The 26,221-nt window shown below is 34.7% G+C and overlaps 1 protein-coding gene across 1 annotated transcript in view; it reads left to right on the top strand.

Annotated features, from left to right (window-relative positions):
- The first annotated feature begins 7,180 nt into the window (after positions 1 to 7,180).
- Positions 7,181 to 26,221, top strand: part of FUT9 (fucosyltransferase 9) — a 101,223-nt gene continuing 82,182 nt past the window's right edge. Inside the window, exon 1 of the mRNA XM_082405275.1 lies at positions 7,181 to 19,328. The gene's annotated coding sequence lies outside the window, so the exon portion shown is untranslated. The remainder of the gene's footprint in view (positions 19,329 to 26,221) is intronic.

Raw genomic sequence — 26,221 nt, 5'->3', positions numbered from 1 at the left:
TGCAGCTGTTCTTTTTAATAATGCCTCAATCTATCAATTTGAGAATTTTTCAAATAAAAAGTTGGTAAGTAGGGACAAAACCAAGACCAGATGGTTTTACAAGGAAGTTTCATTAAATCTTTAATAATTTTTGAGTTAGAAATTATTTTGAAAAATAAGATATCCATACTAATTTCGTAATGTGAGAATAACCTTGAAACTAAGTCACATGAGAACAGTTTGAAAAATGCAAATTTTAATATACTTCTATAAACATGAAAACAGAAATAAAATTTGATAAATTGTAACTAGAAGTTTAATAACAAATAATACATTATGGCCAAGTAGGGTTTATCCTAAAAATACAATGATATTTTAAGAGTAAAATTTACCAAATTAATGGGTTAAAGAAAAACCCTGCAATCATCTAATAGGTTCCAAAATATTCCACAATATATAGGACTAAACAGCAGAGAAAATGAGTGAACTAGATCTGCATGCATCTTCATGGAAATGTCTCTGAAAACATAAGTTTGAATGCATCAGTAGGTGGCATTTGATACCACAAATATGAAATTAAAAAATGAACCAAGGGACTTCCCTGCTGGCACAGTGGTTAAGAATCCACCTGCCAATGCAGGGGACATGGGTTCAAGCCCTGGTCCGGGAAGATCCCACATGCCGTGGAGCAACTAAGCCCACACGCCACAACTACTGAGCCTGCACTCTAGAGCCTGCAAGCCACAACTACTGAGCCCATGTGCCACAACTACTGAAGCCTGCGCACCTAGAGCCCATGCTCCGCAACAAGAGAAGCCACCGCCATGAGAAGCCCACGCACCACAGTGAAGAGTAGCCCCTGCTCGCCACAGCTAGAGAAAGCCCATGTGCAGCCAAGAAGACCCATGCCTCCAAAAATAAATAAATAAATAAATAAATTTTTAAAAAAAGAACCAAAATAGTACATCAAGTTTGTGGCTACATATATTCAAAGTAAAAGTATAAGAACATGAATGTTGAGAGTATATCTCCTCCTTATGATATTCCAATGGCTTCTCATAATTCCTAAGATGAATAACAAAATCTTTACTATGGACTCTAAGGCTCTACCTGATCTGATATCAGCCAGCATTTCTAGAATTGTCAGATATTACATTTCTCCTAGCTCTGTGTGTTCCAGCCTTGCCTGATTTCATTCACAGACTTGAATGTGTCATAGCACAGCTCACTAAGGGCCCTTTGCTCATGTCATTTCCTCTTTATGAAATAGTCTAGTCTTACTCCTCCTACATAATTTCTATTTATTTTTCAACTCTCATCTCATTTCTCACTTATTCAGGAGATACACAGTCAGATTCCCCCATTTTACTCTTATAACATTCCATACTATTCTTTCCCTCTGGGGCTCTATATCAGTTGTTATTTCTCATTTATTGATGAGGTTGTATGATTAGTATTTGTCTTCCCATTAGGTTGGTACTTCCCCCACCTAAAATCAGAGACCACATCTGTTTGCTAACCAGTGTATCCCTAGCACCCAGTACAGTTCTTACACATTAAAGGTGCTTACCAAATATTTATTAAGTTGGTGAATGAATTAGCAAAGTTGCTTTCTTTCATAGGATTCCTTTATTTTGATTGTAATCCCTCTAAAATGTTTTTCTTTCTGTGGATTTTTCTATGTTCTCATTTGTCTTTCGCATGACACTAATGCAGTAAGATATGGTTTGGGTGTCTCTCCCTGGACGAGAGGGAATGGATACCATGATTGACAACAACATCTAGAACCATGATTGAATGGAGCATTTCCCAGAAAATGGAAGGGATATGCTAATCTTGCCTATATTTATATGAAATTGCATGGCAGAGCAAATAATTAAGCTGTTTAGGAATTAGGATATATAACAGAAAAGATATTCTGAAATAAAAATTAGAATTGAAATATGCTTTTCTTCATGTCTACATTATTTAAGAATGTATAATCATCACTCTTCCTGAGGAAAGAATAAAAATGGCTTCAAAGTTATTAAGTAAAAAGATAATGACAGTTCTTTTCAGCATTTCCATCCTTTCAATTTAACAACTATTTATTGAGCATCATGTATGCGTAAGACATGGAACTTGTGCTGTGAAGCGCGTTGATAAATAAGTAACAAACAGTGACAGAGCTAGAATTAAAATCCATATTCGTATGACTCCTAAGCCCTAGTTTTGTGCACTACAGGCCAAGTATGTAAAAGTTTTGGGTGAACCTAGTAAGCCTGGAAAAGTGTACATCTTTCTCCTCTAAGCCAGTGTTTCCTCAAATGTGATGCTGTTCTGGGAAAGATACCAAGGTCAAATTAGCTTGGGAAATTAGCTTGTCATATACTTAAAGAGCTCTGAGAAAGTTTTTAGTAAAGAAGCAGGTTTTTCATTGTTTAACTCAGCACTTCCTAAAAGGTACTTAAACAGGGAATTTTTTAAATGTAATGTATCCTGGGAAACTGTTGCAGGCAAGAAGGAGCTATAAAATCTTTTTTGGTGGTATTTTTTCTTCTAATGTAGATCTGGGTTTCAGAAACACACTTTTGTAGAGCTCAATGCCCTTTCTCACCCCCTGCCTTTGCTCTTTGCCCGAAACACCCATGCCCTTTTTTGTGATACGTGATGCATTCTTATTTATACATTAGTGCAAATGTCAGATCAAATGTGAAGTCTTCTGTTAACCCTTTACCTACATACGTATAAACGTGTGTGCATGCGCACACACACAAAATAAGCACTAAAAGTTAAAAAGTAATAATATTAAAGACTTCTAACTTTCATAAGCATTTACTATGTTAAGACTTGACTTACCACATCACAAATTTAATTTAATGCTCACAATTATTATTTATTATCCCTTTAATTTCCCTGTATCTCACATATCATTTCTATGATCCCCCCGTCTTCCTTGTACGTCACTGACAACTCCTTCACGGTCTACTTTGTTGGTTCTTTTCATTTCCACAAAGTCTAAATGTTGGCCTACCCTAGCCTTTTGCAGTCACACCATTGGTTATTTCATCACATTTCATGTTGAATATCGTGGCTAAGAGCACAGACCTTTGAGCTAAACTGTCTGACTTTGAATCGCAGATCAACTACTTTGTTAGATGTGCAACCTTGAGCTAATAATCTTTCGTTTCTCACCTCAGGGAGGTCATCTGTTAAAAACTGGGATCTTAACAGTACCTACACCATAGATTTGTTGGAGCATTAAATGAATTAATATCTGCAAAAATGCCTGGCACTATATGTGTTTGCTGATATTATTATTTATACTCTAATGACTTATAAATTGTATCTAGTCTGGACTTCTGCCATGAATCTGTGACTCATACATCCAACTACCTGCACAGTGTCTGCAATTGGAAATCTAAGATACATCTCAAATTTATTATGTATAAAATAGAAAATCTTATCACCCTTTAGCCAGGGTGAACTCAGTAAATGGCAACTACATCCAGTGGCAAAGGCAGGCCACTGAGGCATCCTTGCAGGCGTCCTTGAGTTTTCTCGTTCTCTTAGGTCATCCATCCATACATCAAATTAAGATTGCTCTGCCTTTAAGTTATCTAGACTCTTACCACTTCTTGCTGCACCCATCCTAACCATTGGCCCAAGGCCCCAGGATCCCTCATCTGAAGTTTTGTACTAGCTTCCTAATTTATCTCTCAGCTTCTGCCCTTGCTTTCCTGTGGACCATATTCAAATAGAAGAATGGCTATTTTAAAATGTCAATCAGGTAATATCACTCCTCTGCTCATAAAATTCTGTGACTTCCTACCTTACTGATTAAAAGCTGCAGTCCTTACAAAGGTTTATAACAATTTTCCTAATCTGCCCCACCGACTCCCTGAAACTGTCTAATCTCATCTACTATCTTCCCTTCTTTAATTCCACCCTTACTGCTCCTGCTTCCTCCCAGCTCCTCCAGCAACAGACATGATTTTCTCTCAGGGTCTTTGCCCTTGCTATTCCTTCTACTTGGAATATTCCTTTCTCAGGGACCTACATGCCTCTCTCCCTCATTCCTTCAGTTATTTTCTCGAAGTCCACCTTCCCGAAGCCTTCTTTGACTACCTTATTGAAAATTGCAACTCCACTCTACCCCAGCTCTCTTTCTCTGCTTAATTTTTCTCCATAGAATTTAAGACAAGCTGGCACATGATAGCTTTTACTCATTTGTTTATTTATTGTTCAACTTCCCCCTCTAGCTTCTAAGCTCAATGAAGAGTTGAGTTTTTATTTCATTTGTTCACTGCATATCCACAGTGCTTAGCAGAGTATATGGCACATAATCGGCGCTTGAGAAATAGTTATAGAATAAGTGACTCCCCCACACATAATGGATGAAGAAAGTGTGACTCACAGAAATAAGTAATTTGCTCAGAGCATCCAAAATTTGCCTAAGGCATCCAAGGTCAAACCCAGAATTAAAAGATGCAGATCAGCAACCAGGGTGCACATGCTCAACCAATATGTGATTTACAGAGAATATTATTTGAGTAGTCATGTACATACTCCCTTTCCTCACTAGAAGCTGACTTCCTTGAGAGCAGGAACAGTTTTAGTCATCTTTATAGCCTTGGTACCTAATACAGAATTGCGGTCATAGAAATAGTGATGTGCTGGAGCAGCTACCCCAGTTTGAGAGAGTCTACTGTGTGCCCCTCTTCCAACTCTGCTTTCAGTGATATATTGATACATTGGTAGCTTGGAATGGGCCTAAGGGCCATGGAAATCACCAAACACTACAACTCAAGACGTTTTCCCCAGAGAGCTGGTTGTTAAATATTTACTTGCATAAATGCATACAATTACATAAAAGATACTTTTAAAAATGTTTGGCGCATGAGTGAATGTACTGGTGAATGAAATGTATAGGGAATAGTTATATGCCAAGTCTTTTAGTCTTTTAGTCTTTTAGTCATCACCAGTCTTTTAGTACACTGGTGATGCAGAGAATGTGAAAAGAAGGTGGAGGCTGGTGATCATAACTTTCAATTAACATAATAAAACAATCACATTAAATAATAAAATCCTTGTGATAGAACATAGTTCAATTTCCTACTTTATGAGGGAATTTTAAAGAATCCTTTAAAGGAGATATCCAGAAATTACCAAAATAAAATCTTCCAATGAGAGGGAATCCAAGGAAATCAGGTAGAGCTCTATTTCTTTCCCGGATTAAAAAAAAAAAATAGATTCATATTTCTTTACAAGTATAGTATCCCACATAATGTATTCTCATTTTGTATTTTATCATTATATGTCTGTGAATATATCTGACTCTCCCATTAGATAAGTGCTTCCTAAACATTTTAAACCACCATTTCTTTTAAGAGAATCACCTTCAGATGAAAATCCAAAGATGTATAAAATTGTGCATACAATTTCCAGAGGAGCATAAACCTTCAAAGTACCCTCCATAAGCCTCAAGTTAAAGAATAGGAATATTGTGCTAGAACGAGAGAATCCTAAGAGCTAACTTTGCCTAATTCATTTCCAATTTCCAGCAAGTGTCTGGCACACTGACACTTAAGAAAAAGAAAACAAAGGGAAAAAAAGACTTGTAGATTGAGTAAATGGGTGGAATGAACAATTAGTCACTTCAGATGCCTATTACTGCCCCTTAGATCTTTTCTTCAAAACACTTTCCATTTTGTCAACTATTTATATATATAGTTTCCAAAACCTGTAATTTTCAAATTATCCTCTTTTCATAATTCTCCACGTTTTACCATTTATAACCCCAAACTCAATGTTCTTGATTGATGATAAAGAACATCAAGCTATATTGCCTTTTTTTCACGTGGAATATGTAGTTCTTTCAGTTCAAGATTCCATTAACTTTCCAGGCAACTTTATTATTACCCATGATCCACAGTGATATTTCTTTTAGCTAAAAAGCTAGATCTTTTCCACCTGAAAGACTATTAAGCTAGGCATTCCATTCTTCTGTTTCCTCAGTGGAGTTTTAAACCTAACTCTACATTTTTCCTATTTAATTCCATTGTCTGTTTCAACCCACTTTCCAGTCTGTGAAATTCTTTGTAAATTATATAGCATAGTAGTAGCTTGAGCTCCCCATTTAGAGTCATCCCTAAATTTATTAAATATGCCTTAAATAGCATCATGTCATCAAATAGTTGGTTAAAAAATGATATAAAGGCAGGTCCAATCATGTAAACCAGAGGCCTCCTGCAGTTTGACCTTGATCCATTAATTAACCAGTGTTGTTTGGTAGGAAAGGTTTATCAGCTAAAGATTCAACAAACTGCCCAGCAATCTTACCCATATATATTCATCTTAACCACGAGGGTATCTTAGGAATTATTTCCGATGCTTTGTTGAAATCCAGGTGATTCAGATGAGGCATCACATCATCTGTGAAATTTTTCCCTGAGACTCAAATGTACATACCTCCTTTGTGTTCCCATGAAATTTTGTGCGAGCCCCTATCATAGTCCTTACCACAATATACTAAAGTTGCTCTTGTATGTTTCCCTAAATATTGTAAGGTCTTTGGAGAATGAGTCTGTGCTTTCTTCACCTTTACATTCTCAGAACCTTGTGCACAATAGTTATTCAATAAAATATTTCTCAAAATGATGAGTAAATAATAAATTCTCATATGCCACCTTAAGATGTGGAGTCCTGTATAAAGTGTGCAGTTTTCTCTGGACTTATTCTAAGATGTAAATCATTAAAAATAACTCACAATAATTCGTGGGAATAGACAAGCCAGTTCATCTCTTTGTGTGCCTCACTTAAAACATTCTTACTATTTTAAAATCACGCACATATGGAATGTGTGACTTGTTTTTATTACAAAAAGATAATTTCATCCTTTTAAGCTAAAATTGTCCATGCTATCATGGTTATTTCTCTTTTCATTCTTTTATATTGCACCTTTTGTATTTTTTTAAATGTCAGAAACAGTATCTCATTAACGCTCTTCAGAGAACCGTTGCCAATGTTTCCATTCATAGAGCTAATACTTGGAATGCCTCCTTCAAAATAATATGAAAATGATAAAATGCAACAAAATCATAATGTTCCTGAATATTTATGCACTCCAGTGTATATAATTTACATTGAACTTTCTGTTCCTTGCCTGATCCTAATAAACTTTTTCATGTATTTGGAGAATAAAATGCCATTATCTCATACCTGCCTTTTGATGGCCAGATATAGATCCATTTTTTTCCCAAAGCCAACTTGTAAAAGAAAATACTCACTGATGAAATACCCAGTGTTCCTGCACACAGCCTGAGTAATTAATATCTATTATAGACTGAAAAACTCAATGAAAGGAGAGCAAAGTGACCTTGTACCTGATGTGCTATCTTTATTAATTGAACTCTAAGCTAGCCCTTGAGATTTTTATGCAATCTGCAACAGAAAGGTCAATGAAATACCAATAAATCCTGTTGCATTTGTTAGTTCATTCTGCAAATGCAAAAGCTGGGTGAACATTGATTCCATTCATTTGTAATCCAATATTAAAGAGGGAAAAGTGATTTTCTTTTTACCATCTTATCCATTTATATTTACATGGAAAATAACATTTCCAAGGAAAATCAGAGGACTGTTTTAATAGCAATGGTACATTGGAGGTTGAGCATGTTTTCCATTTTTTAACATCTTATAACATGTCCAGAAGGAAATTACGATTTTGAATTAGAAACTAATACATATTTATATTGCACAAACTATGTTTAAGGTGCTTTTATAGGTTCCAAGAGTACATCATAAATAATTTAGTCAATGCCCTAAAAAAATCGGAATCTAATAGGAAAATAGAATATTGAGAACTCACTTATAATAAAGGGTAAAGTAAGGGAAATACTCTGATATCAATATGAAATAATGCTGTGGTAACACAGAGGATTCAATGAGACTTCCTTTCTTCCTCTCTGCTCTCAGTTTCCATTTCCCAGGTGAACAGATTCTTAGGCTGCCTTCTTGTTATTCAAGAACTCATCACTACAACATTGCCCCAAGTACCCTCCTTATCCAAATCCGAATTAAATCTATGAGGAATGTGTAAATTTCATAAGGCTGTCATAACAAATTACCACAAACTGAGTAGCTTAAAGCAAGAGAACTTTATTTTCTCATAATTCTGGAAGTTAGAAATCCAAAATCAAAGTGTTGTCAGGGCCAGGTTCCCTCCAAAGACTCCAGGAAGAATCCTTCCTTGCTTCTGGTGCTTTCCAGCAATCCTGATGCTCCTTGGTTTGTGGCTGTCTAACTCCAATCTCTGTCTCTGGCTTCAGATGGCCTTCTTTCTTATGTGTCCCTGTGTCTCCAAATTTTTCTCTCCTCATAAGAACACCAATCACTGGATTTAGGTTCATCCTGATCCAGGATGACCTTTTCTTAATTTCATTACATCTGCAAAGGCTCTATTTCCTCTGGGAGTTAAGACCAACAGATCTTTTGGGGAACATAATTCAGTCTACCATGGGAGCAGGGGGCGGTGTGGGTGGCTAATCTCAGCTAGGTGGCTAGGTGTTTAAAAGGACTACCAGCTCCGTCGAGTAAATCAATTTATACCAAAGTCACAATAACTTTGTGCTTCATTTGCATTTTTAACAAGGACTCTGTAACACAAATGTTTCCATAATGAATAGACTGGTAGTGATCAGAGCATTCCTGGTACCTGCTTTCTGTCCAGAGCATCCAGCTCTTCACCTTCAGCAAACCCAAGGCCAAGTGTACACCTCCCTACCCACTCATCACAGTGGATCAGCTACACGATGAAGAGGAGATACTTATGTAGAAAATTTAGGTTGTGTATCTTATTTTCCTTTACCTTGAGTTATGTTTTCACTCATGATAAATATTTAAATATTTTCCTTGGAACAGATTATATGAATAACGGCTTTATACTTCATTTTAATTTTGCCATATGAATGTGGATTTAGATCTGCATATTTCCCATATATGGTCTATATATAAAGGATATATATAAAAAATATGAAGGACATTCATGCAAAAATGTTGGCAACAGAAAACTACACAAATGGAAATGGTTTTGGTAGGCATGGATTTCTTTTCTTCCAAAATGCTTCCCAAGTGTGAGTAGGAAGAATGAATAGGAACAAAGTAAAAGTCTTTACAAAGTTTAAATCAGGTAATCTGGGTTCTTCTGTGCTTAGTAAAGTCAATGTTCACTCGCAATCATGGAGCACTCACCCCAGATAGGGTAAGGACAGAGGGAGGTGGTACCTTTATTTAGGCCATTAAAATCCTGCAATTCAGGTTTTAAAATGATTCAAAATGTGATGAATGTATTTTTTTAAAAAATGCTTTTTCTCGTACTCAGTGAGTCAGTACAGCTTTATGGTAAAATCATCCCACATTCTGAACAATATACTGTATTTCATTTTTTTTAATAACTTGGTTTATTTGTAAATTACATGCTATCAATACACAGCTCAAATCATTGTATTTAATGTAGCATTTACAGCTAAAATTGGAATAAATTCTTTTTCTTTCCCAGAACATTATATATTTGAGAATTGAGAGTTTAATAAGAAACTCTGATTTTTAAAAATCTTTCATCATTTAAACTTTAGAAAGAGAAAATACATTTTTCTAAATTAAGTTACCATGGTATAAAATATCCATTTACATTTTTATTAGGATTAGCTTTTTTTCTTTGTTGATTATAAAAAATATTATTCTAAATATTATTATTTTGATTATTTCCCAAGAGACTTTAGTCTGAATTAAAAAGCTGCAGCTTAAGTCTTATCATTAAAATGTATAGCAAAACATTTATTTTTCACGCAATTAATTTACACTCAAGAAAAAAATTTAATGGTTATTTAAATAATCATGAGTTTCTATTGTCCCTTTTATTCAACTGTTTTGAATAGTCTGGAACTGACCCCAAACATCTACCACAAATTCCACTGAGATGTAGAGGGCCTGTTACATACGGAAATTCTGAACCCTACCCCCACCCACTTATCAACATCTCTGGAAATGTATAGTTCATGGGTCTGCATTTAATAAGCCATCTAGATGATTCTTATGCTTATTAATGTTTGAGAATCCAGGATTAAAGGGGACAGATAAGTGGATCTTAACCTTTTCAACACTGGTGATCTCTAGGCTCTGCTGTACACTGGGAGAACCTATTCAGTGACTGTCAGCTTCTTCCAGAGGAAGTCATCCAAGGGGCAGAAGAAGAGAGAAAGCCTAGCCACCTCCCAATGCCCCCAGAGTTCTGGGGGCCTGGCCAAAGATAGCAGGCAGCGTGTTTAGAGTCATAGACTTCTCTTCCATTCCTCCCTCCCTCCATACCGTCCTCCTTCCCTCCCTTTCCTGCTTCCTTCTTTCTTGTCAATGCTTTCTCTGTTATTGTCAGAAAAATGGTCTGTATGTGTGAGGGGGGGTGATGGGGTTTCCAGAAGACAACAACAAAAACCCTCTCTTATCACATCTACCTGGCTCAATCTCATTGAACCCTCTCAAAACAAGTTCTTACAAGGAAAGTATCCATTTTTGTTGTTGTTACTGTCATAGACAAAAAAGAAAAAAAGTAGTGTCATCAACCATCTGTCCCTGGCCTGTCTCCCATCTTTGGTCCCAGCGAGACATCAATCTCCCTCTGGATGAGTGTGACTGAGGATGGATATAAATATCATACAATCTTTATCATGACTTTACTTCCTATCTCCCATTTTTAGATCCCTCTTCCAGGGAAGGTTTTAACAAGTAGGATCAGAAATCAAAACATCATCTGAACAAGCAAGAAGTGTACTTGCTTCTTGGGAGCAATCACTGGAGCTCAGCCCAATGCTCATCCTGTCCATCAGAAGCCCCAGGGCTACTAGCTGACCTGCCTCTCCCAAGTCTGTCACATCACAAGTCAGGGCTTCTCATTCATTGTATTAATTATCCCAGACCCCTCCCAGAGCTAAAGAAATGAGGAGATGGAGTGCTTAAACTTTATCTATTGAATTTAAAGATAGGAAAAATCAAACCATTTTAGACCCAGTCTCAGTGAAATTAAAAAAACAAACAAAAAAAGATTTATTATGGTCTAAACCAGAAGGTGGCAAACTATGGTCATGGGCTGAATCTGACCTGCTGCTAGCTTTCGCAAATGAGGGAATACAGCCACAGACATGAGTTTGTGTATTGTTTGTCTGTTTTCACACGGTAACAGCAGAGTTGAGGAGTTGTGACAGGAACTGTATAATAGATGAGTAGCTATAGAACATCCTTGACTTTACCTCGCCTGTAATGCCTGAAATATTTACCATCTGGCTCTTTAGTGCACAGTTTACTAGTCCTTGGTCTAAATCAAAATGTTCATGATTTATTTTCTACAGCTTCTGAAGGCAAAATATTCATAAATTGAATTCCACAAAAAATTCCCCATAGAAAGAGAAAATATGAATAGACCAATTATTAGTAAAGAGATAGAATCAGTAATCAAAAATCTCCCAATGAAGAAAAGTCCAAGACCAGATGGCCTCACTGAATTTTACCAAACATTTAAAGAATAATTAAAACCAATTCTTCTCAAAGATCAGAGAGAGGGGAACACTCCCAGAGTCATTTTACGAGGCCAACATTATCCTAATACCCAAACCAGAAAATGATACTACTAGAAAAGAAAACTATAGGCCAATATCCCTGATGAATATAGATGCAAAAATTCTCAGTAAAATACTAGCAAACAAAATTCAGCAGTACATTAAAAGAATTGTTCACTATGATCAAGTGGGATTTATTCCTGGGATGCAAGGATTGTTTAACATATACAAATTAACCACTGTGATACACCACATTAACAGAATAAAGGAAAATAATTATGATCATCTCAATAGACACACAAAAAAAGCATCTGACAAAAGTCAACATCCTACATGAAAAAACCTCTTAACAAATTAGACATAGAAGGAACATAACTCAATGTAATAAAAGCCATATATGACAAGCCCACAGCAGATATCAAACTCAGTGGTGAAAGGTTGAAAGATATTCCTCTAAGATCAGGAAAAAGACAAAAGGCCACTCTCACCACTTCTATTAATCATAGAACTGGAAGTCCTAGCTAGAGCAATCAGGCAAGAAAAAGATATAAAAGGCATCAGAATTGAAAAGAAAGAACTAAAATTATCTCTATTTGCAGGTAACACGATTTTATATACAGAAAATTCTAAAGACCACACCAAAAAACTGTTAGATCTAATTAACGAATTCAGTAAAGTTGCAGGATACAAAATTAACATGCATTTCTATACACTAACAACAAATTTTCTGAAAAAAATAAGGAAATTGATTCCATTTACGGTAGCATCAAAATCAATACAATACTAAGAAACAAATGTAAAAAAGGAGGTGAAAGATCTCTACTACAAGATGTTAATGAAAGAAGTCAAAGGAGACACAGCTAAATGGAAATGCATCCTGTGTTCATGGATTAGAAGAAATAATATTGTTAAATGACAATACCACCAGAAACTATCTATAGGTTCAATGCAGTCTCTATCAAGATTTCAATGGCATTTCTTACAGAAATAGAAAAAACACTTCTAAAATTTATGTGAAACCACAAAGAACCCCAAATAAAAAAGAAATCCTGAGAAAGAAGAACAAAGTAGGAGGCATCACACTTCTGGGTTTCAAGCTATACTATAAAGCTATAGTTGTCAAAACAGTATGGTACTGGCATAAAAATAGACACATAGATCAATGGAACAGTACTGAGAGCCCAGAAATAAACCAAAGCATATACATATGGTCAACTAATATTTGACAAGCTATCCAAGAATACTCAATGGGGAAAAGACAGCGTCTTCAATAAATGGTGCTGGGATGATTGGACATTCACATGTAAAATAATGAAACTGGACCCCTGTATTACACCACTCAAAAAAATTAACTCGAAATGGATTAAATGAAAATGCCAACTTGAAAAAATATCTGCATCTCCATATTTATAGCAGCATTATTTACAATATTGAAGACATGGAAACAAACTAAGTGTTCACTGATGGATGAATGAATAAAGAAGTTGTGGTGTGTATAGATATAGATATAGATAAAGATATATAATGGAATATTATTAAACCATAAAAAATCAAGAAATCTTACCGTTTTCAACAACATGGATGGAACTTGAAGGCATTATGCTAAGTGAAATATTCCAGACAAAGACAAATACTATATGATCTCACTTAAATGTGGGATCTAAAAAAAGAAACTTCATAGAAACAGAGGTCAGACTTGTGGTTACCAGAAGTGGAAGGTAGGGGGAGGGAGAATTGGAGGAAGTTAGTCATATGGTACAAACTTCCAGTTATAAGATAGATAGTACTAGGGATGTAATGTACAACATGATGATGATAGCTAACACTGCTGTATGATATATAGGAAAGCTGTTAAGAGAGTATATCATAAAAGTTCTCATCACAAGGGGAAATTTTTTTCTTTTTTCTTTTCTTCTTTCTTTTCTTTTTATTGTGTCTTTATGAAATGATGGATGTTCGTTAAACCTATTGTGATAATCATTTCACAATATATGTAAATAAAACCATCGTGACGTATGCCTTAAACTTATACAGTAATGTATGTCAGTTATTTCTCAAAAACTGGAAAAAAGGTTCCCCATACACACATTAAAACAATCTATGTCTTTTCTCACTAACCAGCATAAGATCACCATAAATATGTGGGAATAACTTCTCCAATCCCAATAACAGAACAGTGCCTGTCATAGTAGGTATTCAATAAATGTTTGGTGGGGATATATGTATGCATATGGCTGATTCACTTTGTTGTACAACAGAAACTAACACAGTATTGTGAAGCAATTATACTCCAATAAAAATCTATTAAAAAAATAAATAAATGTTTGGTTAAATAAATAAATATTTTTAAACGTGTGTACATTCTACATTATATTTATGATATATCTCTGTTTTGGAATAAAAATTTTTAGTCCTGAACTGTGAACTGTATTATCTCTGTCCTCCTTATCTTTGCTTATGCTGCACTGCCTAGTTACCACTCAACATTCACTTTACACAGCCTATTTTCCATTAAGCTTCAGCCAAGTGAAATTGAATGCTGGAACATTTGTGACCCTAGCCAGACATTTTGTGCAAATTTCTTCATTTCTTTCTTCACTTCCTCCTCTTGACTATGAACACTTCAAGGGCAGGAGAGTGTTTTAGTCAGCCTTTTAGCCATAGAACCTAGCAGCTGTTACATAGAATGCATTTAGAAAAATGTATGTTGAATTAAAAAAGACCTAAAGACCCAGTCTAGTAATTCTGAAGTCAAAAAATTCTATTTAAAGTACAACCATAGGAATTGGCTCAACGACCTCTTCTGGCAGCAAATTTCATTTATTACTATAAACTGCATAAAGTAATTGTCTTCATTTGTTCAAAATTCAATGTCCTTTAATCACATCTTGTGAATCAAATTAAGGAACTTACTCTTATTAAGGGAGTTCAATTTTGAATATAACTGAGATGTTTCTAAGAGCATCACTCAGAGTCCTTTAAAATTTTTTCTTCATAAGAAAAGTAATGCTCCATTTGGCTATTTTCCTGTTCTTTCATTTATAAGAATCATATAGTGCTTTTCTTAATCATTTATGCTATCTTTAATCAATTGGCTCAACAATTATTTTAAAATATTATATAAAACAAGTATGTGTCCGTATTATTTCCCCTTTGGTGAATTTTACCCTAATTGACTAAAGTACCCTACATAATATATCTAAGTAATTTTAATTTTTCTATTCACCCTTTGCTAAAGAAAAAAAAAATTGCTCTATAATGATAGCTCCAAAATGCATTTGAGTTTGTGAAATGGTGAAATTAATGAGTAGGATTTTATACTTTACTCAAATATATCCGAAATCCAAATACTTCTCTTCATTGACACTGCCCCCAAATTTACAACCACCATCATATCTCAGCTCAACTACTGCAATATCCTTTGGAGGCTACTGCTTCTGGACTTGCTTTTTCTACTATTCACAGACTATTTGAAGTGGTCTTTTAAAATTTTAATCAGATTGTGCTAGTCCCCTGGTCAAAACCCTCCTATCTCCATTGTATCACAAACAAAGTCTGAACTCCTTACAGTGGTCTCTGAGGCCCAGTGTCACCTGGTCACTATCTACCTATCAACCCCAGGCCCACCACTCCTCCCCTACAACTGGGCCCTGGGTCACTACACTACAGGCACACCGTTGTTGTTTCCCACCCCCTATTGAATATGCTGTGCTTGTTTCTGCCCTGGCCCTTTGACCTAGTGTCCCCTCTGCTTATCTTCAGTTTAAATGTGACCTCCTCCAGGAGGCCTGCCTTCCCTGACTGTCTCTGCTCAGGGAGACACCCAATCCTGTTGTTGTGGCCACTCTCTGCCGACGCCTCTCACAGTCAGTTCTTTTGCAACTCTATCCCTGCCTGATGGCCCTGCTATTCGGTCTGCCCTGGATCTTGGCTTCCAGGCCCATCAGAGTCTCTGCTGTTACATACATTGCTACTTCCCACTTCTGACACCTGCTTAAAGCTGAAAACCTCACAAAACTCCGTGGCTGTCATTTTGCTCCCGTTTAGGCCCAACTTTTCTCAATTCATTGTCCATGCCACACAATAGCCTAGGGAGACTTGGGATTGTAAACTCTGCCTGTTCATGCCCTGGGACTCTCATGACTCTACTGGGTCACCATCGAGTGTTGGCATGGGATTACACAGCACAGCAGTCTCTTCCCATATCCATAAGCAAAAACCCTTAGAATTCCCTCAACTTAACTAGGAGATTCTAAAGCTTCTTCCCTGGGAGGTTTGGACTCAAAAAACTGGGAGGAAAAAACAAGAGCTGTGGTAGCCACTTTCTCCTTCTGCTGTGGTCTTCTTCACTCCCCCTCTTCTGGCATTTCTCATAAGAAGGGGCAAAGAAGGCTTTCTTCCTAGTGCTCTTTCTACAGGATTGAAACTGCTCTATATAAAATTTCATGCAGACTTTGTCAAACAAACATCAAGATGAACAGTAAAAATAAGTGAATCATCTTAAAGTTTCATCTTAGTGTTTCATCCTCACTAAGCCTCTGGATCTCGGCAAAACATCCAAATAAACTTTATATGTAAAAGAGAACTAAAGGAATTTAGAAATCCTTCTCAAGACTGCCTGACTTTAAGCTGTACATCAAAATAATGCTTTAAATGACAGAAACTGAGTGTCTGTCCCCACCTCTACCCCAAGTCAGGCAGATGCCTTGACTGTTTTAGGAAGAAAAACACAAGTATGTAGGAATGCAAAAGAGAAAAATATATTGTCATCGTTTGACTGGGTTAGACATAAATGTAGGAAATTTAAGAGAATAATAGTTTCCTTGCATGTAATGCAAGAAGAACAGAGATAATAACTTTATTCAGATAAAACTTTATCAACAAAAAATAATAGCAGTATAAGAGTAACTCCATAACTTGAGTGTTATTTATTCAGCATGCTGAGTCATTATTAAATCGTAGCCGTGATATGGGAAATACACACATGCACGCATGTACTTGTTGGCTTTCATTACTTGCTCTCAATCTAGATAGGATTCTAAATGTTTGATTTTTCTGACTTTCCAGCCAAGTTCATTTCAAGCGCATCAGATGATATATTGGGTGGTAAAAACAGAACAAGAATGGCATTTAATGCCGAGATAGAAAACCATAGAACAAAATTCACAGATGCTCAAATATCATAAGAATCTGGAACCAGTTGACATAGGTGTAAATCCCCCTTCTCTATTTTTCTTAATTTATTCGATATATTGCTCCTTTATGTCAAGATTTATAACCAAAACATTACATATGTTATATGCAATGATTTTATTTGTGGTTCTACTCATTTAACAACTCTAAGCACAAGATACATACAGTTTCAACAGAGAAGCTTAATCTACCTTAAAAAAATCTCAATTTTTGTTTCAAACTGGGGACTCAAATAGTACTGAAAGTAAATATCAAGGCAGAATTATAAACAGTATTTAGGGAGCCATGTGCAAGGAAGACTCTTTTGAGTAGACAAGTTGAAGTTAGGGCTGTATTTGACTCTCAGCTATAATGCCCTCCAGCTCCTTAATGTGGACAAGTTGTTTGAATTATCTGAACCCTATAAGATGAGGAAAATAAAACCCACCTTACACTATTGTTGTGATGATTAAATGAGAATTACACACACCCAAAAAGATCATTCAACCTCTATTACAAAATATAGACAAGTTTTTCATCTCCTTTCTCATACCTTTGAAAAGATAATAATTTGGTAAGATTTGATGTTAAAAATAAGCAGAAATGCCACATCTATCCTCCACATTTTGTTTAACTATGTTTGCATCCAATATTGAAGTGTAAATAAAGGGAGAAATGTACTAAATTAAGGCAAAAATTAAACTCTTTTTCTATTAAGCACAAGCCTAGGCTATGTGTAAATCCAGAAAGAAATCTGGCTGAATTTTGCTTTAAAATCTACTGAATTCAGGAAGAAAAAAAAAAAGTTAGGTGTTTGGGGGGTATACAGTGGGAACAAGAGATATGAGGGGTGTGTGTGTGTGTGTGTGTGTGTGTGTGTGTACTGAGTACAAGATACCTAACCACCATTTTTAGTAACCTATAAGTATGAGAGGCTTCTTTGGGTATGCTTTACAGCAAAAAAAAAAAAAAAAAATTGACAGGTAATAAATTCCCATAACAGTTTTAGGAGGCACTATCTTAAAGAGAAAAATAAATCCACTTTTTATTTTACTTTAAATTATTCCATAGTTTGAAGATATTTGCCCTTGATTGGGGTGATGAATGTCAGTTGGACGGTTTCCCACTTTGTATTAGATCTAATCTTCATTCATTACTGAATAAGTAATTCAATTAGGTTTGAAAGCACTTGCTCCATTTATACCCAATCATGTATGTGGGCAAGTGTCTTAGTCCATTTGAGCTGCTATAACGAAGTAACACAGCCTGGGTAGCTTATCAACAATGGATATTTATTTCTCACAGTTCTGGAGGCTGGCAGATTGGGTGTTTGGTGAGAGCTTCCTGGTTCATATATGTTGTCTTTTCACTGTGTTCTCACATGGTGGAAGGGCAAGGGAGCTCTCTGGATTCTCCTTTATAAAGGCACTAATCCCATTCATAAGAGCTTTACCCTCATGACCTAATCACCTCCCAATACCACTACCTTGAGCATTAAGATTTCAACATATGAATTTAGAGGGGGAGAGGAGGGATACAGACATTCAGACCATAGGAGCTGGCATACATCAACATGGTCTTTATTCTGTTAAGCATCCAGATAATAATAAACATCCAGATGATTTAGTAAAGTTTTATTTTGGTTTTTGTTTTTTTGTGCTATAGACACAACTTATTCTTTAAGTGGAAAACATGAAAAATAGAGACCATGAAATATATTTAGTTAACAAGATATACTCATTTCCTTAGAGTTTTAAAAACACCATTTATTCTTTTTAATAATATCTCTTTTATTGTACAGGCATAGCTCATTTTATTGTGCTTCACTTTATTTTGCTTTGCAAATACTGAGTTTTTTTACAAATTGAAGGTTTGTAGCAACCCTGCATCAAGCAAGTCTGTCAGCGCTGTTTTCTTCCAACAGTATTTGCTCCCTTCATTTGTCTGTGTCACATTTTGGTAATTCTCCCAATATTTCAAACTTTTTCATTATTATTATACTTGTTAGGATGGTCTGTCATCAGTGATCTTTGATGTTACTATAGCAAAAATATTGACTCGAAGGCTCAGATAATGGTTAGCATTTTTTAGCAATAAAGTATTTTAAATTAAGGCATGTACATTGTTTTTTAGATGTAATGCTATTACACAATAGGCTACAGTATAGTGTAAACATAACTTTTATATGCCCTGATATCCCAAAAAATTTGTGTGATTCGCTCTATTGCAACATCCACTTTATTGCAGTGGTCTGGAACCTAACCTGCAATTTCTCTGAGGTCTGCCTGTATTTTGAAATGACTTATGTAATTCAATAACATTTTCCCCAAAATTAAAAGTATTCATAAATTAATATAAGAAAAGGACACAATAATACATAAAGATCTATGTTTGTAAGATGTATTATTTCTTTTTGTTTTCTTTTGGTTATTTAGCTTCATATATATTACACCCAGCACATTTAACTAACATACTTTTTTTTCTCTCTCTATCCTAACAGGTTTATAATGTAATAATTCAAGAATTTTATCATACAGTGGAGTAGCTTAACAACTGTCTATGTGCTTCCCATGATATGTTCTCTAAATTGTAAGTATATACTTACTTTCCCAAGCTGGCTGGATTTTGAGAGAAATGTGTTCAATTAGAACTTATAGGTAACTCTGATTGTTTAAGAAGATTACAAGCTAAAATTCATCCAAAGTAAAGAATAGTTTTAGAAATTTATCTTATATGAAGAGATGTTCTGTGAATTTCGGTTTAACATTGTATCAAAGTTAAAACTTAATATAGTATGTCATGGTAGGTAGAATAATATACCCATGACATTTAGTTGTATTTTTTTAAATATTATACTTAACGTCCTTAAGATTTCTATACAATTCTTTATTTTTCTAAAAAAAACTTTAAATATTGTACCTGTGAAATTTTATGCTAAGATATTAAAATTTCTTGAAATATCTTTTTAAAAATATAATGTGTAATATCACTTCAAAGTCAGGGCAACTTCTCTCTATATTAGTTATCTTTTTGAAAACTAGTTTCAGTTTTGGTAAGATAATACCTATACCACTAAATCTTTCATACTCGTGGTGTTTGTGTGTGTGTGTATGCATGCATACACATATATATGTGCGTATATGTACACACACAATTTCATTAATAAGCTAAATAAAAAGAAGGAAAATCATCTTTGCTAAGTAAGGAAACCTCTTATTATTAATTTCACACTGCTGAAAAGTAAGGAGAAAGGTGAAAGGCTGGGGTTCTATGCTTTGTTTTTGAGTTAAGAAGTACTAAGAGAAAGTACTAACTTGTGGCAGTGGGAAGGAAAGGAGGCAGCCCAACCCCTTTTTCCTCAGAAGAAAGTAAGCCATGAACTGGAGCCCTTCAGTAATCAGAAGTGTTGCCCACTTTACAGCGTGTTTAGGGCGTCAGGAGATACTGTCAGACCTACAATACAATATCCATCTTGAGCCTTACTCTCCATTCTTCCAAGCCCTTCCTTGCTGGAGGAGCCCCCTGAGGATATAAAATCCATCAAAGGTGACTTGGAACTTAGTGACCCTTGATCCTTCTTCAGGAAGGCAGGAGAAAAAGGGTGCCTGATTATATTGTGGGAGTTGGAGTTAGCTGTGGTCAGGTTATTAGCATGCCATTTCAGAACACTGAATGCCTTCTGACATGAAATATTTTAATACGTAATATGTGGTTCTAAAGCAGTGCTGTCTAAAGAAAACATAATGTGAGACACATATGCAATTTCATCTTTCTTGGGGCCACATTTAAAAAAGTGAAAAGAAGCTAGTAACATGGGTTTTAATAATATATTTTATTTATTTAAAATATATTTAATAATATATTAAATATATTAAATATTAAATATATTTTAAAATATATTATATATATTCAAAATACAGTCATTTTAACATGTGATCAATGTAAAAAATATTAATGGGCCTTTTAACATCTTATTTTTCATATTAAATCTTTAAAACCCAGTGTGTACTTATAGTACATCTCAATTTTGATACTAAATTCTTACTGGATATACTTGATCTGTATTTAGATTTCATAAAATTTACATATGAAAAAAAAAAAGATTCACAAAACCAAGTTGTCCCATATATACTTGAAAGTTTTTCAGTAACTAAATTGAGTATCAGATTTTAAACGTAACTAATCAAAATTAAAAGCCACAGCCTCAGTCACACTGGCCACATTTTAAGTACTCGACAGTCCTATGTGGCTAGTAGCTACCATATTGCACCACTCTTTTCCAAAGAACTATTGATATAATGCTATAATTCTGCTACCTAATGGATTTTGTAGGCCAATCTCAGGACACCAAAGGAGCATATAACTTTAAAATTTTAATGAGAAAAAATGTCATATCCTATACCTCTGACTTAAAATAAATTCTATAGAACCAGCTATTTATGAGAAATTATGAATAAGAAAATATACAGGGTCTAACCTTCAATCTGTGATATATTGGAATTTGTTTTTTTCTTACTTGCTTCAATGTACCTGCTCTTTTGTCACTAAAGGAATTAGCTGATCACAACCCTTTCTATTGCAATGAGTGAATCAAAAGCCAAAAAAAAAAAAAATTTTTTTTAAATGGCACTGTGAAAGACACTGTTAAAGGAATGAAAATATAAGCTTCAGACTTGTTAATCACATATTGATAAAAATATATAAAGAACTCTTAAAAATTAATTAAAAAAAATTTAAAAATTGGTAAACTACTTGAACTTTATCAAAGAAGATATATGAAAGACCAATAAGCATATGGGAAGATGTTTAACATCATTAGTCATTAGGAAGCTACAAATTAAAACCATGATGAGATACCACTAGACAACTTTTAAAAGGGATACATTTTTTTTTAAATCTGACAATACGAAATGCTGATGATCACAGAAATTTTAATTTATTGTTGAAGGAAATTCAAAATGGTACTGCACTTTGGAAACCTCATTGTCAGTTTCTTTTAAAATTAAACATGCACTTACAATATGATTCAGCATTCTCACTCTTAGGTATTTACCCAAGTGAATTTAAAACTTAGTTTTACACAAAAACCTATATGTAAATATTCACAGCAACTTTATTTATAATTGTCAAAATGCCAAAATAACTAAAATATATTTCAACTGGTGATTGAATGAACAAACTTAGTATACCTATACAATAGAATACTACTAACCTATAAAAAAGAAAGAATTATTGATTCAGGCACTATCATGGATGAATCTTTAATTCATTTTGTAAGTGAAAGGGGGGAGACCCAAATGACTAAATATTGTATGATTGCATATGTAAGAAATTCTAGAAAAGGCAAAACATAGAGATAGGAAGCAGATCAGTGGTGGCCAGCGTTTCGAGATACAGGAGGATTGACTACAAAGTGATAGCGTGAGGATATTTTGGGGGTGATGGAACTGTACTGCCTGGTACTGTGGTGATTGACAAGTGACTGTGTGCTCATCAAAACCCACAGAACCACACAACACAAAGAGTGAGCTATATAGTATGCTAATTAAAAATAGGGAAACAAATGGGATGCTGGAATATTCCAAGATGGAGTAGGGACTGTGTCAAATGAAACTAGCCAAATTACAAACATAAGCCGTAACTGAAGGCCATGGGAGAAACAAATCTACCCTAAGTAACTGTGAGAAACAATACTTCGGCAGGATAAAGATTGAAAAGTATAATGCTATAGAGAAAAATAACCAAACATAGACATACTCTATTTGATCTTTTTTTTTCTCACAGGAGTACAGGTGAATTCTGAAATCACTTTGCATGTATACTGGGGTGAAACATACAAGTAAATAAATTGTTGAAAATGAAAGCTGGGTTTCTCATTGTCACATAAACAAAGGGAGATAGCTAAAACTAACCTTGCAGTGATAGAGGTAGTGATATCAATATGAAGTCATTTTTATTTTAATTTACATACAAATAGATACAAAAACAAATATAGATATGTGTGCATACATGGGTATATATACATAGCATTTACTAGCTCTACCTACTGAAGGTCCTAGAAGCAGTAATGCCACAGTAGCAATGAACACACCTCATGCCCAGATTTTAGTTTAAATACCATTATGCAATAAAAATGGAACCAGTGCCCTCAGGAAAAATGGCTGATTCTAGAGCTAGGGCTGGAAAAATGCAAGATGAACCTGAAGCACTTTGTAGTGGCAGAAAGTGAAATAGAGGCAAAAAATTATTGAGGCATGTCAGAATGATACAGGAGCCAACCAGAAAGAGTTCCCAATGACCAAAGCTGAAACACTTTAAGCAAGAAAATAAAAATCATATTAGATGATAACCTAAAGGATAAAATATATGTTAATGATCCACACTGATATAAATAAATGGTTGAATAGATAAATGACAGAGAAGAAAGAAATCTTTCTTACACAAAAATTCCAATTCACTCACCTCCCGTGTTGAAGCTTAATTCCTCTCCCCTTGAGTGTGGGTAAACTTCACTACTCAGAGAGTATGGAAATGGGGGAAAAAGGTAACTTTTCTGTGGCAAAACATGGCCACCTTCATTGAGTGATCAATGTTATCATCTCCAAGATAAGTCATGTTGATACCAAGTACCTTGGTATGATGTGATGAGGATATTTTACTTCTGTGATATTTTTCCCCCAAACCCATAGCCATATTCTAGTCTTGAGAAAAATATGAAATAAAGCCAAGTTGAGGGACATGCTACAAAATGCCTCACAGTACTCTTCAAAAGTTTCAAGATCGTGAAAGGAAAGACTGAGAAATACAGCTGAGGAGATGAAAGAGATATTATGGCTTAATGCAGTATGGTATCCTAGATCTGATCTTGAAACACAAAAAGGGCATTAGTGGGAAAACTGGTGAAATCCAAAAAAGCCTGTAGTTTAGGTAATATTGTACTAGCTTTCCTTGTTTTGACAAAGGCACCATGGTTATGTTAACAGTGGGACAAGCTGGGTGAAGGAAGCTATCTGTACATCCTTGAAACTTTTCTGAAAATAGCAACTTATCATAAAATAAAGAAATCTTTAAGATGAATTACAAATTTTTAATACTTGCTCAGCAATAAATCTACTTTAGGAAGAGTCCTCTCATATGTAATCTCATCGTTTCTACCCCAGTAAAAGTATATTTTGCCGTTTTTATCTATTTAAGTCATTAAGAACCTCTGTTCTTTATTTGCCATAAAATGTTCAATCATGACTTAAAATTTGAGAATTATAAGAGCTCTTCACATACATTTGCATATTTAACAATTCATACCATTTGAACCATTCAAAGTTATGATTCGATTTTAATTCTTTTGTGGCCATTTGGTTCCATATTCTTGGCAATACTGTCTTGCTGGTTATATAGGCATTAGTTTTTATTACATAAATGGCTGTGTGTTCAGATACCAGATAAACCAATAAGTGGCCAAAATAACTCTAATGCCATTTTAAAATTAGGATAATTAAGGACTCGTGTACTTTATCCAACACAATAATTATATTATAAGGCCCAAATTCTCTTACACTTTTTTAAGAGTTTAAAGGTTTCTTTATACACATCAACCTTCAGTAAGCGTGTAAAGTAGGAAATTCAAATCACATTTCTTGTTTATAAATAAGGAAAGAAGTCTCTGAGAGGTTAAGTGATTTGCCTAGAGACAGGCAGATTGTAAGGATTGAACATCTACACAGAACACACCTTGCTTAAATTAATCCTTTGGCTTTTGTAGCACTTCATAAAGTCCACTCCATATGGAAATATTCTTATTGGCTAGAGTATGTCGTTGTTTTTTGTTTTTGTTTTTTTAACTTCCAGAGATGACCAAGCTCTTTTCCTTAATTTAAATGAAATTATAACAAAATTTATTTCATTTAAAAAAAATATTAGTCATGTGTAAAGCCAAAGATCTCACCTGAAATATCTTTCTGTTGAACTTCAAAATCTGACCTAAGCTACTAGACTGGAAATCACTGTTGCTATATTACTTATGTTGTGTTAGATACAGTATGCTTTCACTTTAAGGAAATCTAATATATGAGAATCAAAAAAAATCACAAAATACATAAACTGAGAAGTGATTTTTTAAATTATAAAATGTCTCACAAAAACATGTATCATGTCTTTTCTTCGATAAGAAGAAAGACATGACAATTTCGTTAGTTATACATAGTATTTAAGAAAAAATAGATTCATTTTATAAAGCAAAGCATATACCCTTGGACACTGTGATTCTTTTCTTTGGTACTTGCATCACTATGCCTGTCTGCTGCAATTTCTCTAAGTAAGAGTGATCTCATAATCTATAGGCAGTTTTAAAATGGAAAAAAATTATAGCCTACTCTCACTTATCAATAAATCAGGCTTTCTCCCTACTGCTTTCCAATCACAATGCAGACTTCTAGCGGAACTATTTTATTAGGTAATTTGAAAATACTTTATTAGGCTAGTTGAAAAGCTTCTTGAATATGAGAGGATGATAAATAATAAAAGAAGATACACCAATAGAAAACATGTTTTATACCTTCAAATAATAGTATAGTAGGTACAGAAGACAAATGCAAAATCAATCTAGTTCATCCTATGCCTAAATCTCATTTGATATCTGTTACAATGCATAAAGATGCATTGAAAAGAAGATCCCCATATTTCTCTCTCTGCCGTATTTGAACACTTAGAGCATTTGATATCTGTTACAATCTCATTGGATATCTGTTACAATGCATAAAGATGCACTGAAAAGATCCCCAAATCTCTCTCTCTACCATATTTGAATGCTTAGAGCTCTCACTATTTTCTTTCTTCTAATCTAAATTCCTTCTACCATAGTGAAAGCCTTATTTCATTTTTGTTTAGTTGTTGTTGCTGTTCAAGAGGTTATTCAGAAGAGTTTCTTTGTATAAGACCTGTCTTGTTTGTACTAAGCCTTCCTACTATACTGCCTGGTAAGTAATAGGTACTTAAAAACACTTGCAGTATTGAATTTCTAAAAAAAAAACGCCATCGAGCACACTTGTACTCAAAGCACAGTCGGATGTTAATTTAAAATTTGCGACTTTAAATTAATGTCACTTAAACCCCCCCAAAACGAATACAGTGACGTCTCCATTCTTATGTTTGGAATGTCATAATGTCCCTCAAAGTAAATCTCTATATTGCTAAAGCGTGAAATCTGGCATATGCCCCTTTGGTTTTATGGATGCACAATATCACATATTCATTATGTTCGAGTCGAGGTTGAAGATGGAAAAATGTCTTACATGATAAAGTGAGGGGAACTTATCAGTAAATCTTCAAGGAGCAGAAAATAAGTGATGTGCTGGATAGCCAGAAGAAGTTTAGGAAAGTAGCAATCTGTATTCAACATTAACTTGTTTACTTTGCTGTGATAAAACACCTCTCCATCTAAAACTTCAGAAATACCTGCCAACTATGTCTTGTTTGAAAGTTTCAGG

Source organism: Balaenoptera borealis, assembly GCF_965194805.1.
Source record: "Balaenoptera borealis genome assembly, chromosome: 9".
NCBI classification, from domain to species: Eukaryota; Metazoa; Chordata; class Mammalia; order Artiodactyla; family Balaenopteridae; genus Balaenoptera; species Balaenoptera borealis.
The sequence above is the reverse complement of the archived record's forward strand: the minus strand, read 5'-3'. Positions and strand labels throughout refer to the sequence as shown.